The 19,362-nt window shown below is 40.3% G+C and overlaps 1 protein-coding gene across 1 annotated transcript in view; it reads right to left on the bottom strand.

Annotated features, from left to right (window-relative positions):
- Positions 1 to 19,164, bottom strand: part of LOC124033964 (rho guanine nucleotide exchange factor 28-like) — a 202,178-nt gene extending 183,014 nt beyond the window's left edge. Inside the window, exon 1 of the mRNA XM_046346515.1 lies at positions 19,114 to 19,164. The gene's annotated coding sequence lies outside the window, so the exon portion shown is untranslated. The remainder of the gene's footprint in view (positions 1 to 19,113) is intronic.
- Positions 19,165 to 19,362: the final 198 nt, after the last annotated feature.

The following is a 19,362-nucleotide window of genomic DNA, read 5'->3' as shown; positions in this document are numbered from 1 at the left end:
AGATAAATACATCTGAGTTGGATCGTTAAAGGGTACCACTACAGCGGCAAGTGTTTGTACACCTTTAGGAAAAATGTTTAGATTTGTTCCTAGAGTGTAATATAATAGAGCTCCACAGTGGATGTGTCATGATGCCCATAAAACCAAGCGGTCAAACAGGGAAATGGCCATACATTTTTCTCATCGGTAATTTTAGAAACACTTAAAATAAGGGCTGTGTTTCGTGTACGCTAACCCTGGCGTAACATTTTGATAACCATGTAAATCACTTCCGGACAAGGTGACTTTTATCAATATATTAAGCTCCATTTATTCTCAGATTAGAAAATGATCATTAACATCAAAGTAGACATCATGCAAGTCTACAAATCCTTGCAAGCTCCTTCAAGTTATCTCCAGCTGACACCTTTGCTAACAGGTATTGTGTCAATTTAAAACTTGCCGAAGACAGTTCACAGATTATTACTACATTTAGCTGACAATAGATAGTTAATTTTTTATTTTACCTTTATTTAACCAGGCAAGTCAGTTAAGAACAAATTCTTATTTTCAATGACGGCCTAGGAACACTGGGTTAACTGCATGTTCAGGGGCAGAACGACAGATTTGTACCTTGTCAGCTCAGGGATTTGAACTTGCAACCTTCCAGAGATTCTTATTTAAAAAAATATATATATTTCACCTTTATTTAACAAGGTAGGCCAGTTGAGAACAAGTTCTCATTTGCAACTGCGACCAGGCCAAGATAAAGCAAAGCAGTGCAACAAAAACAACAGAGAGGCAAATGTACAGTCAATAACACAATAGAAACATCTATGTACAGTGTGCGCTAATGTAGTAAGATTAGGCAGTAAGGCAATAAATAGGCCATAGTGGCAAAATAATTAGAATTTCTCATTAACACTGGAGTGATAGATGTGCAGATGATGTGCAAGTACAGATACTGGGGTGCAAAAGAGCAAAAAATAACAATATGGGGATGAGGTAGCTGGATGGGCTATTTACAGATGGGCTGTATACAGATGCAGTGATTGGTAAACTGCTCTGACAGCTGATGCTTAAAGTTAGTGAGGAAGGAAAGTCTCTAACTTCAGTGATTTTGGCAATTCGTTCCAGTCATTGGAAGCAGAACTGGAAGGAAAGGCAGCCAAAGTAGGTGTTGGCTTTGGGGATGACCAGTGAAATATACCTGCTAGAGCAAGTGCTACGGGTGGGTGTTGCTATGGTGACAAGTGAGCTGAGATAAGGCAGAGCTTTACCTAGCAAAGACTTACAGATGACCTGGAGCCAGTGGGTTTGGCGACAAATATGTAGCAAGGACCAGCCAACGAGATCATACATGTCGCAGCGGTGGGTAGTATATGGGGCTTTGGTGACAAAACGGAGGGCACTGTGAGAGACTGCATCCAATTTTCTGAGTAGAGTGTTGGAGACTATTTTGTAAATGACATTGCCGTAGTCAAGGATTGGTAGGATAGTCCGTTTTACGAGGGTATGTTTGGCAGCATGAGTGAAGAATGCTTTGTTTGCGAAATAGGAAGCAAAATCTAGATTTAACTGTGGATTAGAGATGCTTAATGTGAGTCTGGAAGGAGAGTTTACAGTCTAGCCAGACACGTATGTGTTTATAGTTGTCCACATATATTCTAAGTCAGAATCTTCCAGAGTAGTGATGCTAGTCGGGAGGGCGGGTGCGGGCAGCGATCGGTTGAAGAGCATGCATTTAGTTTTACTAGCATTTAAGAACAGTTGGAGGCCACGGAAGGAATGTTGTATGGCATTGAAGCTCGTTTTGAGATTTGTTAACAGTGTCCAGAGGGGCCAGATGTATACAGAATGGTGTTGTCTGCATAGATGTGGATGAAAGAATCACCCACAGCAAGAGCAAAATAATTGATATATACAGAGAAAAGTGTCGGCCCGAGAATTGAACCTTGTGGCACCCCATAGAGACTACCAGAGGTCTGGACAACAGGCCTTCTGATTTGAAACACTGAACTCTATCAGTGAGAAGTAGTTAGTGAACCAGGAGATGCAGTCATTTGAGAAACCAATGCTGTTGAGTCTACCGAGAAGAATACGGTGATTGACAGTTGAAAGCCGTGGCCAGGTTGATGAAGATGGCTGCACAGTACTGTCTTATCAATGGCGGTTATGATATCGTGTAGGATCTTGAGCGTGGCTGAGGTGCACCTGTGACCAGCTCTGAAACCAGATTGCTTAGCGGAGAGGTACGGTGGGATTCAAAATGGTCTGTGATCTGTTGGTTCACAGTTTGTCTAGAGTGTCTCCCCATTTCCAATCTTTAGGAATCTCAGACAATAATAAAGAGAGGCTGAACAGACTAGTAATAGGGGTTGCAACAATGGCGACGGATATTTTTAAGAATTGTCTAGCCCAGCTGATTTGTATGGATCCAGATATTGGGCAAGTTGCTGCGGGGGGTGCAGAGCTGTTGGCCGGGGTTGGGGTAGCCAGGTGGAAAGCATGGCCAGCCATAGAGGAATGCTTATTGAAATTCTAGATTATCGTTGATTTATCAGTGATGACAGTGTTTCCTAGTCTCAGTGCAGTGGGCAGCTTGGAGGAGGTACTCTTACTTAAGCCCTACCCTGTTTACAGATCTGAGGAAACTGAAGGTGTGGGCTTGTGGCACCATTAGTCCCAACAGAGTGGGTTTTATTTCTTTGAATAGCGCACCATCCAGTTTCAGAGGTTGTCACACTAGCGGGACGCCTAGCCCAAACAAAAGACTCCACTATGCAAGTAACGATTTCAATAGAATGTCACTGCGACAACTGATGATAGACGTAGGTGGTAAATTCATTCTGGCGCTCTACTCTTGTTTTCAGAGCACTCTCATTTGAGTGTGCCAGAGTGCAGAATAACTGACGAATTTACAAACACCCGTTGAATACGACCTTTGTCAGTAAACGTTGGCAAAAAAACATAATTAAATTGTTGCCAACAGCAGAGTTGCAGTCACCAACAACCTGTATAACATATAAAACAGCCTATCCAGCTCTGCTAGGGAGAGAAATGGTCAGTGAGCTGTTCTCTCATGTGTTTCTGTAAGTAGCTAACCAAATTTTGTCCAGCACCCAAGCTAACTGGCTGAATGCTTGGATCAACCCTACTCCTCTGCCAGACTGTGAAACATTGTCAGATTGTACGTCCGTCAATTCAAAGCTCTGAGTTTACGGGCGGGCTATAGCTTAAGATGTAAGTACAACCTGTAAGGTTGTACTCGGCACACCTTTCAGGTGATTACAGGTGTGAGTCTTTCTGGGTAAGTCTTATTATTTTTACATTCTTCAAGCTCTTCAAGTTGGTTGCTGATCATTGCTAGAGCCATTTTCAAGTCGTGTCATATATGTTCAAACCGATTTAAGTCAAAACTGTAACTAGGCCACTCACGAACATTCAATGTCGTCTCGGTAAGCAACTCCAGTGTATATTTGTCCTTGTGTTTTAGGTCATTGTCCTGCTTGAAATGAGATTTTTTTCTCCCAGTCTCAGTTGGAAAGCAGACCGAACCAAGTTTTCCTCTAGGATGTTAACTGTCCTTAGCTCTATTGCGTTTCTTTTTATCCTAAAAATCGCCCTAGTCCTTACCGATGACATGCATACCCATAACATGATGCTGCTACCACCATGCTTGAAAATATGAAGAGTGGTACTCAGTGATGTGTTGTGTTTGCCCCAAACATAATGCTTTGTATTCAGGACAAAGTTGATTTCTTTGCCACATTTGTTGCAGTTTTACTTTTGTGAATTATTGCAAACAGGATGCATGTTTTGGAATATTTTTATTCTATACAGGCTTCCTTCTTTTCACTCTGTCCTTTAAGTTAGTATTGTGGAGAAACTACATTATTTTTTATCCTTTTTGATTCTCCTATCACAGCCATTAAACTCTGTTTTAAAGTCACCATTGGCCTCATGGTGATATCCCTGAGCGGTTTCCTTCCCCTCCGGCAACAGAGTTAGGAAGGACGACTATCTTTGTAGTGATTAGGTGTATTGATGCACCGTCCAAAGTTATAATAACTTCACCAAGATCAAAGGGATATTCAATGATCCATCCATCCATCCATAGGTGCCCTTCTTTGCAAGGCATTGGAAAACCTCCCTGGTCTTTTTGGTTAAATCTGTGTTTGAAATGCACTGCCCGACTGAGGGATCTTACAGATAGTGGAGTAGAGGTAGTCATTCAAAAATCCAGTTAAACACTATTACTGCACACAGAGTAAGTCCATGCTACTTATTATGTGACTTATTAAGCAAAGCTTTACTCCTGAACTTATTTAGGTTTGCCATACCAAAGGGGTTGAATACTTACTGACTCAAGACATTTAAGCTTTTCATTTTTAATTAAGTTAAAAATGTGTATAAGTTGTACAAAAGTTGCCAGTTCTTGTTCAATGCACTGCCAAATAGCACTGCCATATTGGGAAAGAACATTGTAAAAATATAGTTAATTTGTAATTAGACTACATTTGACAAAAATAAGTTGAAACCTTGTGCATTTTTAAAATTTATTTACCCACCAAGTACAAAATTCTAATCCTTATTGGGTAAAACAGTTTTATTCCTCCCATTTTCAATTATTTAATTTCCTTATTGTCATGGATCATCCTGGCCACATACTTAACAGTTTGGCCTGTCAATCAAGCACTGTGGATGGGATTGTTAGGGCAGGAGCAGGATATTTGTGAGTCAGTTGGTAGGGTTTCAGATCTGTCAATTGATTACTATGGGTGGGGTTTTCCATGTGGTGTCCATATGTTTAAATGAAGGGCTGTTCCACAGGGCCCATGAGGGAAACCCAAGGTAGCCTGGCAGGTAGGAGTGTTGGGCCAGTAACCAAAAGGTGTCTGGATCGAATCACAGAGCTGACAAGTTAAAAATCTGTTGTTCTGCTCCTGAGCAAGGCAGTTAACCCACTGTTTCCTGGGCATTGATGATGTAGCTGTCGATTAAGGCAGCCCCCCATACTGCTCTGATTCAGGGGGTTGGGTTAAAGGTGAAAGACACATTTCATTTGAATGCATTCAGTTGTACAACTGACAAGGTATCCCCCATTCCCCAACAGGGACCCACAAAGTTGTCTGTTGGCTTTTATGTGGGTTCATTTTGGGCTTCTTGGGGGCAAATGTGCTCTTACCAACAGGGGCTAGGGCTGGGCGATATGGCCAAAATATTATATCATAGTAATTTTCTTTTTAAATGGACGGTATATTTTTGAATAATAAAAGTTATACTTTTCTTATGCGTAGTAAGTTATCCTAGGGTGGCAACAGACTCATTGAAATCAATTGTCAATGTTTGAAATCAATGTTTCTCCATCCTTTATACTATTCAATTCAACCAAAACTAATTTCAGCACTTATAACTCAAGCACTTATAACCAATTGTCATACTTGAGCAAAATATACGTTAATACAAAATGACTCAAGTAAAAGTCACCCAGTAAAACACTACTTTGAGTAAATTTCTAAAAGTATTTGGTTTTAAATGTACTCAAGTATCAAAAGTAAATGTAATTGATAAAATGTACTGAAGTATCAAAAGTATATATATAAAAAAAATCATTAAAATTAAGCAAGCCAGATGGCACAATTTTTATTTATTTACAGATAGCCAGGGGCACACTCCAACACATAATTGACAAACAAATCATTTGTGTGTTTAGTGAGTCCTCCAGATCAGATGTAGTAGATGAAAAGGGATGTTCTCTTGACAAGCGTGTGAATTGGACCATTTTCCTTTCCTGCTAAGCATTCAAAATGTAATGAGTACTTTTAGGTGTCAGGGAAAATATATGGAGTAACAAGTACAGTATTTTCTTTGGGAATGTAGTTGAGTAAAAGTATTAAAGTACAGATACCAAAAAAACAGACTTAAGTAGTACTTGAAAGTATTTTTACTTAAGTACTTTACACCACTGCTCAATTGAGAGAATTTCCACGTAGGGCTGCACGATATGTGCAAATAATCTAGGATGTATTTTTAAAGAAATGTTACAATTGCAATTTGACTTGCGAATTAGAGCAAAACTGTTGGAAACATGGAAATAGAACGACTATTCGAATTCTATAGTTCGAATATAATAGTGGGCACATTGAATATGGTGTTGTTTGAGATGACAAATCAAAATGCCAGGGAGGAGTTATAATGACAGGGTAAGAACTAAAGTGTTGATATGTTTTTCCTAGGGGACCCTATAAGCATTGGCTACATTGCATGTTCTCTCTTAGCTACGTCATGTAGCTAACATATTCTTGCTTTGCATATTCCTCTTTGATTTAGAAGATACTTTTGCACAAACATGCTGATTTAGGTCTACACAATCACTGTTATTATCAGGCTGTACTAGCTAGCTATGTTTGCTCTTACTCTGTACATTTATTAGCTAGCTAGCTATTAACATTAGTGGCTAACAATTAGCGTCTCACAAGATTTAGTGCAACTTGCTAAGAAAAGACAAACTAGCTGTTTGCTGATTTAAGAAACACAAACTAAGTGTAATTATATAATGCTAGTGGATTTATATTAAAGAAGCAAAGTGAAAACCACATTGTTGTTTCGCGGTTGAGGAACATCAAATGCTCTCTTTGAGTGATGGGGCATGGCAAGGTCTGTGTGGAAAGTGGCACGGTGAGAAAGAGCAGAGAGAGATGATTCAAGTAGCGAAGTAAACAATAAAAATTGACATTACACATACCGTATCACATTTAGCAAAACAAAACACTCAAATAACGGTATAAAAGCAAAAACCCAAACCGGTCCCTGCTTCAATACCGGTATATCATAAAATACAGTATACCTGCCAGCCCTAACAGGGTCCCCAAGTTAAGGACCCACAAAGTTTGGTCCTCATGAACCATGTTGGCTCCACGTGGTTGCCATGTTGGGGTATTTGGGTTAATGTTGGGCTTCGTAAGTTGCAAACAAGGGTCCCGGGTGTTTACCCAAATGGGTTACATCTGGGTATAGGATGGGTGTCTAGTGAGACCTACAGAATATGGGCAATAACTAGGCTGTAAATGTGATTTTCAATTGGGATGACCACTTGGGACCAACCTGGGTTTGTTCTGTCTCCATACAGGTCCCAGATGCTGCTGCTCAAGCAAGCTTTAAGAGATGACAAAATCATAGTTTACTTTATAAAATAAATAAAAGTTCATTCATATCACATGCTCAGATCATATGCAATGCAAGAAATCTGATTAAAGGGAAAAATCTATCAAATCACAAATGTACATATTGTATACAGTGTAAGGAAATCAATGCCAAAAATGTGAATACCAGCAGTGAAGTTCAAGATTGCTGTACTGAAAGTGTTCTGTGTTCCCCAATCCTGGTCCCAAAGGGATGCACATTTTTGTTTTTGCTCTAGCACTTATTAAATTCAAAGGCTTGTTAATGAGTTGATTAGTTGAATTAAGTGTGTGTGTGATACAGCAAAAACTAAAAAGTGCACCCTTTTGGGTCCTCTGGACCAGGATTGAGAAACACTGCAGTATAGAGCAAAGAGTGTGATGTTGCAAATGATATGCAGATGGGGATGTCCAAATTCCCTTTTCGCCTCCTTTTAAAAAAGGTCAAAGGTAATTGAGAGGTGGCTGGGAGAGTGAACGTGGACGGAAATGTGCTTGTATAAAATAAGAAGCTCCTTCTCCACTCGCGCATCATCAGGCAAATTATGTAAATGTTAAAATAAAATGTTTAAAAAGTGATAAAAACAAATGAATTTAGTTGTGCAAAAAAGATTTGTGCGCATGCTTTTCTCCTCTGACAATACAACAGCTGATACAAAGGGGGTGTGGCAGATATCAAAACTATTTCGCTTTAGGAAATCCTTGTGCTTCCAAGCCAAAAGGAGGCTGTCGAGGAGGGGAGGACTGTCTTCTGTTTTCCTACTAAATTGACACACTCGATCACTCAGTGTTACAACATATATTTGTAGAAAACAGAGCGAGCAGTGGCGCGTATGAGAGCCACTAGCCACCACTTACTCCTTATCTCCCTACAGTGCAGTGGCGCAAATCAGTTTTATTCCAGATGGTGTCAACATTTTATTTTCAAGCATTTGAGTAGAATGACTTAGTCACCAGGTCATTCTACAAAACATTTTTTTGTAGCATTGCCACCGCTGATGACAAAAAATAAATCCCAGCAAAACATGCTTAAAAATATACATTTGATATCACGGATGGAAAGTGTCACGATATTCCTCCTCTTCGTCTGAAGAGGAGACGAGAAGGATCGGAGGACCAATATGCGGCATGGTAAGTGTCCATGGTTCTTTTAATAAGAAATACACAACATGAACACAACTGATACAAAAACAATAAACGGGAAACGAACGAAAACCTAAACAGTACCGTGTGGTGAAACAGACACAGAAATAATCACCCACAAAATACCCAAAGAACATGGCTGCCTAAATATGGTTCCCAATCAGAGACAACGATAAACACCTGCCTCCGATTGAGAACCAATCTAGGCAACCATAGACTTGCATAAACACAACCCCATAAATCTACAAAAACCCCTAGACAGTACAAACACCCTAGATGAGACAAAACCATACATCACCCATGTCACACCCTGGCCTAACCAAAATAATAAAGAAAACAAAGATAACTAAGGCCAGGGTGTGACACAGTCCTTGTATGCATAGCACTGTCTATGTTATTTTCTCAATTAGGTTTGCTAAACTCCCTCAGCTATTGAACAAAATAGTGGTGGCCGATGGCCCCAAATTATCATTGGGCATGCAAACATAGTAGAAAGTAGAAACGTAGTATGAAAAGGGGTACAACAGAACACAGGCCTGCACCATGCTGTGAAGCGTGGGAGCGTGTGGATTTCCTTATCCTTCTCGCCAGCCGTGATTTTGGGCAGCTCTATGGTAAGAAACGTGACTGTTCCTGGTGAAACAATGTCCTATCCCGGAGCTTGAGTAAATTACATTACTAAGCTGCATTCGAATGTACTACGCCAGGACATGGACATCAATTCTATCGTAGTCCATGTGGGTTTTAATGACATTATGAAGGGCAGCTCTGAACAGTTGAAACTGGATTTCAAAGAGCTGACGGACTCTCTGCTAGACACTAATAAAATAACCATTATATCTGGCCCTGTGCCCTCTGAATTGTGTTATTGAACGCTTTAGCGGGATTCTTTCTCTACACAACTGCCTATGTAACTATTGCAGCTCAATGGGTGTAACTTTTCTTGACAATCTCAATAACTTTTGGAAACAAAACACGTTTTAAAAGGAGGATGGGATCCATACAAATCATTTGAGTTCCTGGATCCTTTCACAGCATTATAAGGCTGCGTTCTGACAATGACTTATCAATGACCCAAGCCCAGCTCAGTTAATCCCTACCATTGTGTTGCTGAGTCATCATAGACACAATGTAAGTATCTTCATTTAACTGCCCCGAATTACTCGGCTGATGCTACAGCTATTATATGCAGCAATCATGGGTCTATGAACCCGATTTATGCTGTTAGCATTGAGGCGATGCGAACTAATAGGTGGTCCACTGTGTGCAGCTCACCCTGCACAGCTCACCTTGCACTGACATAAATAACATGAGAATATCTACTTCTGCTAAGCTTCCCAGTATAGCAATGAAAACAAGCAAGCACACATGAAAAGCGCTCAAAATAGCCCACGCTAACATATGTAGCTTAACAAACAAGGTTCATGAAATTAATAACTTGCTAGTAACAGATGACATTCATATTCTGACTGTCTCTGAAACTTATTTAGACAATACCCTTTATGATACAGTGTTAGCAATACATTGTTATATTCACAGAAATGTCAGTGGTGGAAGAGTTGCTGTTTATATTCAGAACCACTGTAAATATTATATAGGATCTCATGTTAAATACTGTTGAAGTAATATTGCTACAGGTTCAACTGCCTCACTTAAAACCCATTCTTGTGGGAACCAAGTGCTAACAGTCAGAATCTGGATAACGTGTGAAATGCTTGATAATGTATGTGATAACAACAGAGAGGTATATTTTCTGGGTGATTTAAATATTGACTGGCTTTCAACAAGCTGCCCACTCAAGAAAAACCTTCAAACAGTAACCAGTGCATGCAACCTGGTTCAGATTATTAATAAACCTACCACAGTAGTTACAAACAGCACAGGACTTAAAGCAACATGTATTGATCACATCTTTACTAATGCTGCATAAATGTGCTTGAAAGCAGTATCCACATCCATCGGATGTAGTAATCACAATATAAAGCAAAAAAAGAACCGTCCTCTCACTGTGAACTGTGTTTATTTTCAGCAAACTAAACGTGTAAATATTTGTATGAACATAACAAGATTCAACAACAGACATACACTGAACAAGTTCCACAGACATGTGACTAACAGAAATGTAATAATGTGTCCCTGAACAAAAGGGGGGTCAAAAGTAAGTCAGTATCTGGTGTGGCCAGTATATCATTGGGCATGCAAACATAGTAGAAAGTACTGAAAGTACATTAAGTACTGCAGTGCATCTCCTCCTCATGGACTGCAGTGCATCTCCTCCTCATGGACTGCACCAGATTTTCCATTTCTTGCTGTGAGATGTTACCCCACTCTTCCACCAAGGCACCTGCAAGTTCCCGGACATATCTGGGGGTAATGGTCTTAGCCCTCACCCTCCGATCCAACAGGTCTCAGATGTGTTCAATTGGATTGAGATCCGGGCTCTTCGGTGGACAAGGCAGAACACTGACATTCCTCTCTTGCAGGAAATCACGCACAGGATGAGCAGTATGGCTGGTGGCATTGTCATGCTGGAAGGTCATGTCAGGATGAGCCTGCAGGAAGGATACCATATGAGGGAGGAGGATGTCTTCCATGTAACGCACAGCGTTGAGATTGCCTGCAATAACAAGCTCAGCCCGATGATGCTGTGACATACTGCCCCAGACCATGACGGACCCTCCACCTACAAATCGATCCCGCTCGAGTACAGGTCTCGGTGTAATGCTCATTCCTTCGACGATAAACGACCATCACCCCTGGTGAGACAAAACCGCGACTCGTCAGTGAAGACCACTTTTTGCCAGTCCTGTCTGGTCCAGCGACATGGGGTTTGTGCCCATAGGCGACATTGTTGCCGGTGATGTTTGGTGAGGACCTGCCTTTACAACAGGCCTACAGTCCAGCCTCTCTCATCCTATTGCAGACAGTCTGAGTACTGATGGGGGGATTGTGCATTCCTGGTGTAACTCAGGCAGTTGTTGTTGCCATCCTGTACCTGTCCCGCAGTTGTGATGTTTGGATGTACCGATCCAGTGCAGGTATTATACGTGTTCTGCCATGGCGAGGGCGATCAGCTGTCCATCCTGTCTCACTGTAGCGCTGTCTAGGCGTCTCACAGTATGGACATTTGCAATTTATTGCCCTGGCCACATCTGCAGTCCTCATGCCTCCTTGAAGCATGCCTAAGGCACGTTCACACAGATGAGCAGGGACCCTGGGCATCTTTCTTTTGGTGTTTTTCCAGAGTTAGTAGAAAGGCCTCTTTAGTGTCCTAAGTTTTTATAACTGACCTTGATTGTCTATCGTCTGTCTGCTGTTAGTGTCTTAACGACCGTTCCACAGGTGCATGTTCATGAATTGTTTCTGGTTCATTGAACAAGCATGGGAAACAGCGTTTAAACCCTTTACAATGAAGACGATTTATCTTTGAAAGACAGGGTCCTGAAAAAGGGACGTCTTTTTTTTACCCCTTTTTCGTGGTATCCAATTGTTTTTAGTAGCTACTATCTTGTCTCATCGCTACAACTCCTGTACGGGCTCGGGAGAGACGAAGGTTGAAAATCATGGGTCCTCCGATACACAAACCAACCAAGTCGCACTGCTTCTTTACACAGCGCGCATCCAACCCGGAAGCCAGCCGCACCAATGTGTCGGAGGAAACATCGTGCACCTGGCAACCTTGGCTAGCGCACACTGCGCCCGGCCCGCCACAGGAGTCTCTAGTGCGCGATGAGACAAGGACATCCCTACCTGCCAAACCCTCCCTAACCCGGACGACTCTCGGCCAATTGTGCGTCGCCCCACGGACCTCCCGGTCGCGGCCGGTTACGACAGAGCCTGGGCGCAAACCCAGAGTCTCTGATGGCTCAGCTGGCGCTGCAGTACAGCGCCCTTAACCACTGCGCCACCCGGGAGGCCCGGGACGTCTTTTTTTGCTGAGTTTAGAAGCCATATCTAGGAAAACCAAAATTCCAAAGCCTGGGCCTAATAGAGTGTATAAGAGGTCATACAATAAGTTTTGTAGTGATTCCTATGTAGTTGATGTAAAGAATATTTGGTGATCTGTGGTGTGGAATGAGGAGCAAACAGACGTTGCACTTGACACGGTTATGAAATGGCTTTTCTCAGTTACTAATAAGCATGCACACATTAAGAACTACACTATGAAACAAAGATACATGACAAAGAATGATAGTAAAAAGCTTTGGCACTCAGTCAAGGACACTTTGGGAAAATAGGCAAACTCAGCTCCATCATTCATCGAGTCAGATGGCTCATTCATTATAAACCAGACTGATATTGCCAACTACTTTAATGATTTTTTCATTGGCAAGTTTAGCAAACTTAGGCATGATATGCCAGCAACAAACGCTGACACTACACACCCAAGTACAGTATATCTGACCCAATGATGAAAGACAAGAATTGTCATTTTGTTAAGTCAGTGTGGAAGAGGTGAAAAAAATTGTTGTCTATCAACAATGACAAGCCACCAGGGTTTGACAATTTGGATGGAAAATTACTGAGGATAATCACGGACGATATTGTCACTCCTATTTCCCATATCTTCAATTTAAGCCTACTAGAAACTGTGTGCCCTCAGGCCCGGAGAGAAGCAAAAGTCAATCCACAACCTAACAATAGTAAAAATAAAATCAAATAGCCAAACAGTCAGCCTATTACCAACCCTTAGTAAATATTTGGGAAAAATGGTGTTTGACCACATACAATGTTGTTTAACTGTAAACAAATTAACAGACTTTCAGCACGCTTATAAAGAAGGATATTCAACAAGCACAGCACATACACAAATTACTGATGATTGGCTGAGAGAAATTGATGATAAAACGATTGTGGGGGATGTTTTGTTAGAGTTCAGTGCCGCTTTTGACATTATCGATCATAGTCTGCTGCTGGAAAAACTGATATGTTATGGTTTTATATTCTGGATAAAGAGTTACCTCTTTAACAGAACACAGAGGGTGTTCTTTAATGGAAGCCTCTCCAACATAATCCAGGTAGAATCAGGAACTCCCCAGGGCAGCTGTCTAGGCCCCTTACTTTTAGAATCTTTACTAATGCCAGTGTGTCCATGTATGCGGATGACTCAACAATATAAATATCAGCTACTACAGCAACTGAAATGACTGAAACACTTAACAAAGAGCTGCAGTTAGTTTCATAATGTGTGGCAAGGAATAAATTAGTCCTAAATATTTCCAAAACTAAAAGCATTGCATTTGGGACAAATCATTCACTAAATCCTAAACCATCTAAATCTTGTAATAAATCATGTGGAAATTCAGCAAGTTGATGTGACTAAACTGCTGGGAGTGACCCTGAATTGTAAGCTGTCATGGTCAAAACATATTGATACAACAGTAGCTAAGATGAGAAGTCTGTCCATAATAAAGCGTTGCTCTACCGTCTTAACAGTCCTATCAACAAGGCAGGTCATACAGTCTCGTTCTCTCGCACCTGGACTACTGTTCATTCATGTGGTCAGGTGCCATGGTCCTCTCTACATATCGTTCACCAAACCCACTCGCTCCAGGTCATCTATAAGTCTTTGCTAGGTAAAGCTCCACCTTATCTCAGCTCACTTGTCACCATAGCAACACCCACCCGTAGCACGTGTTCCAGCAGGTATATTTCACTGCTCATCCCCAAAGCTAACACCTCCTTTGGCCATCTTTCCTTCCAGTTCTGCTTCCAATGACTGGAACAAATTGCCAAAATCACTGAAGTTGGAGACTTATCTCCCTCACTAACTTTAAGCATCAGCTGTCAGAGCAGCTTACACAGCCCATCTGTAAATAGCCCATCCAGCTACCTCATCCCCATAATTGTTATTTGTTTGCTCTTTTGCACCCCAGTATCTCTACTTGCACATCATCATCTGTACATCTATCACTCCAGTGTTAATGCTAAATTGTAATTATTTCACCACTATGGCCTATTTATTGCCTTACTGCATTTGCACACTCTGTACATAGAAAAATCTATTATGTTATTGACTGTACGTTTGTCTATCCCATGTGTATGTGTTGTTTTTTGTCACACTGCTTTATCTTGGCCTGGTCGCAGTTGTAAATGAGAACTTGTTCTCAACTGGCCTACCTGGTTAAATAAAGGTGAAATATATATTTTTTTAAATAAGAATCTCTGGATTAACTATCTATTGTCAGCTAAATGTAGTAATAATCTGTGAACTGTCTTCGGCAAGTTTTAAATTGACACAATACCTGTTAGCAAAGGTGTCAGCTGGAGATAACTTGAAGGAGCTTGCAAGGATTTGTAGACTTGCATGATGTCTACTTTGATGTTAATGATCATTTTCTAATCTGAGAGTAAATGGAGCTTAATATATTGATAAAAGTCACCTTGTCCGGAAGTGATTTACATGGTTATCAAAACGTTATGCCAGGGTTAGCGTACACGAAACACAGCCCTTATTTTAAGTGTTTCTAAAATTACCTATGAGAAAAATGTATGGTGGAAAAATGATTGGAACCATTTCCCTGTTTGACCGCTTGGTTTTATGGGCATTATGACACATCCACTGTGGGGCTCTATTATATTACTCTTAGGAAAAAAGGTTTAGATTTGTTCCTAAAGGTGTACAAACACTTGCCGCTGTAGTGGTACCCTTTAACGATCCAATTCAGATGTATTTATCTCAAAATAAAATAATTTTGGGGTAACAATTAAGTACCTTACTTTATCTATCTATCCCTCCAGTGTTATTGCTAAATTGTAATTATTTTGCCACTATGGGTTATTTATTGCCTTACCTCCCTAATCTTACTACATTTGCACACACTGTATATATACTTGTATATTGTGTTGGCTGTACGTTTGTCTATCCCATGTGTAACTGTTGTTTTTGTCGCACGGCTTTGCTTTATCGTGGCTAAGTCGTAGTTGTAAATGAGAACGTGTCCTCAACTGACCTACCTGGTTAATAAAGGTGCATTTATTTTAACAAAACTTGTTTCAGGAAACTAGGCATATGTCGCATGTCACTACTTCACAAGAGAGGCATTTATTTTTATGTAAACATTTATTTTTTATCAAAATGCATTGTTTGGCAGAAATGCCTTCTGTAACGTTAACTTTCATGTGCCTTAATAACAAACTTCTCTGCCATCTGTAAATACAAATGAAATTGTTAAATTATGAGCCTAGTTGGTTTAGCCACGGAAAAAGCCAGGAACCTTCCTGCTAGCCATGATTTGCCGAGATAACGGATTGGTCTGCCATGTAGCATGTCCATAACATCAGCTGCTCACTATGTGTAGATAATCCTTTCTACCGCAGCTTTTTTGAAAGATATCATTGAAGAACTGCAAAAGTGTTGCTTCTGCTCTCAACTTTCTGGAAGACGATAGTGTCATACGGACTCTCCCTCACTCTGAAAATGAATCAGGCAATGAGGAAATGCCTGATTTAGGTAAAAACATTTTAATTGAACCAGACATTGTGAAGTCTTCTGACAACAGTGATGGGGAATAAACTGTGACCAATCATGTAGTCGTCACGGAAGAAGCTGACTGAATTTTGAAAATCAGTGGAATGCCCAGTGAAAGCACAGTATGATAGCTAAGGATATGGAGAAAATGTAGGCGTTTGAGTGTGAATATGTGGAGGGTGGAAAAAAGACAGAAGGCTGTTGTAAAAAGAAAAAAACGCCTCCAGATTACATCTTCAAACTAAGGGCAAACATGGCATCTGTGACAGAGAGGGAGATATATCTAACTTTGTCAGAAAGTATTTTTCATTGCAAGTTAATGCATACTGTTTGCAAGCTAGCTAACGTTAGCTGGCTGGCTTGCTAGCTAACGTTACATGTATGATCTGTGTAGTAATATTATTTGTATCTCAGAAAGCCATTTGCATTGCTAGTTATAGCCTAATGTTAGCTAGCTAGCTAACATTGACCTTAGTTGGTTAGCTTTAGCTACCTGGAGATTCATGCATGGTGGCTAGCTATGACAATCAGTATGGGTTGGGATTATTGCCAAGTTCAAAACAACTGGGAACTCGGAAATCTACAACTTCAGTTTGTTCAAGACAACGGGGAACTCAAAAATATTTTTTTATTAAAAAAATAAAAACAAGCTCCTAATGGAAAAAATATTTTTGAACGGTCGTTCAACTCGGAATTTCAACTCAGGATCTCGGGCCTCTTTCTGAAGCCCCGACTTTCCGATCTGAATATCACTGACATCCTGATTTGACTTAATATTTTTTCAAGTTCGCAGTTATTTTGAAAGCACCATCAGTGTTTAGCTAGCTAGCTACATGGCTAAACAAAAGACTCTACTTTGCCAGATGATAACATTACCGATCAAGTTAACCCAGTGTGTCTGGAGGTGATTACGGGCATCTATTGTATTTCATGAACATGTGTACATGGTTAGACAATAGTGACCCATCCACTTAGCTGGATGTGGCTGGGCGGTGGTTATAGCCTTTCTTTCACATGACCCATACAAGTGTATCTTGGGAAAAATCATCTAAAAATTATAAAATATTTATACAATATTTATCTGGACACTTTCTATATTGCTACTATGCAACTAACCATTTCACTGTACCGTTTACCACCTTCTGTATCCTGTGCATGTGACAAATAAACAGATGTTATTTCATATAGTGTGTGTTTACCAGAGGTGGTAATGTGAAGAACATGACCTACACCAAAATCAGATTAGGGTATTAGGCCAATGAGTAGAGTGTATTTTTCTTCTACTTTCACCACTTTTAGTCTTGAAATATTTGGTTATTAACTACACTTACTCGCTCTGCTTAGTGAGTACACCTTACTCACTGTTTAGCACATGGCCTCACATGTGAATTCTTAAAGAGATAGGTGGGGCTAAGGCTTAAGAGGTTGTGAACGATGTTGAATGGGTGTAGACAAAGAAGAGCTCTCCAGTAGATGTACCAAAATATTCAAGGGCCATTTTCTCAAAAGTGGGGTTACAAGTTCATAAACTTTCAAAGCAGGATTACTTTCCCCATTGTTCCTCAAAGCAGTGTATGGATATACAATTTTCTAGCTCTGAACCTCTACTCTTTTATCCAATGTAAAAAAAAAACATTTCAAATTTTGCTACATAGGACTGGATCGGTCACAAATGTTAATGAACATCAAACATATACCTACAATGCAGATTCCTTTACCTCTAGTGACTAATTTTAGGCTCACAAGTTGACAGTTCACATGTGGGTAATGCAGAGACAGAGTCAGAAAAACAATTTCACACATCAGCGAGCTAAATTATACAAAATACTAACTTCCATTGCATGGGGTCTGTCCATAGGCAGTTAAGCTCAATATCAGAAGGCTCCACTGCAGGGAAAAATATGATTATTTCTAGCTAGATCTACAGTAGCTAACCAGTTCTAGCTATATTGCGGTCAGAGAAACCCAGCCCTCACTAAAAAGCTATCTAACAAGACGCATATTGCTTTGCAAGCTACATTTACCATTAACTAGCTAGCGTTGGCAATACAATTATATCTAACACATATGAACTCAAAGCTTTAATATCTAGATGTGTTAGCTAGCTCGGTGAAAACTCTTGCTCGCAGGCAGTTTAAGAAAATATATTCTTCCTCTGTTACCCACCAGGTAAAAAACACATTTTAAATTAATGTTATGATTATATTATCAAATAAAATGCCATTATCCATTAGAACGAGTTTTGGCGCTGACACCTGCCCTTCTCCATTTGGAGAACTTTCAACATTGCAATAGCTGCTCTGTTAGTTGGAGGTGGGCTGGGGGCAGAGCTTAGAAGCATTTCAAATTGTGATTGACAGCTCAGGAGAAATATATTTCTAGGTTCATGTATCTCTTTTCGAAATAAACATAGCTAATATTAGTATGTTTAACAAATGGCAGGTAGCTTCAATAGTTGCATAATTAACTTTAAACTGTTGCATGCAAACCCCACTTTGGGAGCCTCATGCCAAGCTACCAGAGGTCAATAGACTCAACATTAAACGATTCAGCATGATACATGTTAATTAAATAGATGTTTGCACCACATATATACCATTTTTATATATTTGTTTATGTGCTCAACTTCTATATTTAATGAATATATTCTGGAAATGTATGTTAACACATGTCGAATTCCCCGCATATATGTACACATATTATAATACATGAGTTTTACATATGGGGAAACTATTAGTGTGTATAAGATACTACTGTAAAAAGCTGCATGAACTATGGAATAGCAGTTTCCTGCACTTTGTAACACAGTAATGCAGCATTCCAGCAGCCTTACTCACCAACAGCTTTTTTTCTTTGTTTCTTTCTTTCCGAAACTCTGACTGCAACCTTTTTTCGTAAGGTAAGGGTTATAAATAAATGTGTGAATGACAGAGAGAGAGCGCGTGAGAGAGAAACTACAGTAAACTATTGCTCTCGTGAGACGTCAACCAACGACCACGTTACCTAAGTTCGCATGTCACAAAATTTGGATCTGATGAACGCACGTCCCAATGGAAAAAGCTACAATGGAAAAGCATCCTATGCATCCAGTGTACTTGCCTAAGAGAAAAAGTTACCAGGCAGGACAATTCATTCGTTCAAGGCGACCTATATGCTGCTCCTTGATCTGCGAGGTGAGGTATGGGGGCTGTGCAGCTTTGTGAGCAAAAATCCTTCAGCGCACGGAGTGCAATATAACGTGACGCAAGACTACTTTTTGGTTGAGTACACAGTGAATCATCAATGCAATAATTCCAGATTGACTGTACAAACATAATAGAATTCATAAACATTTACCGGTCCGAATCTTTGGTGAGGTTGCTAACTTGGAGCTTTCATGTTCGTGAACTGCTGCTGTGCTGTGCTCCTGATTGAGCTCTCACCTTAAGTAGCCTAGGGTCTATACTTGGGTCTAGTGACCTCTCGTGGACGTTTGGAGCCTTTCCATACTGTAGATGTCACAACCAACGCCTCAACCACGCAAAATGGTAAACTGCTTCGTCTGGATATATGTGCAACAAAAGTTCAGCATTCACTTTCTGATAC

The sequence above is a fragment of the Oncorhynchus gorbuscha genome, linkage group LG04 (assembly GCF_021184085.1).
Source record: "Oncorhynchus gorbuscha isolate QuinsamMale2020 ecotype Even-year linkage group LG04, OgorEven_v1.0, whole genome shotgun sequence".
In the NCBI taxonomy this organism is placed as follows: Eukaryota; Metazoa; Chordata; class Actinopteri; order Salmoniformes; family Salmonidae; genus Oncorhynchus; species Oncorhynchus gorbuscha.
This window is presented reverse-complemented; position numbering and strand designations above follow the sequence as displayed.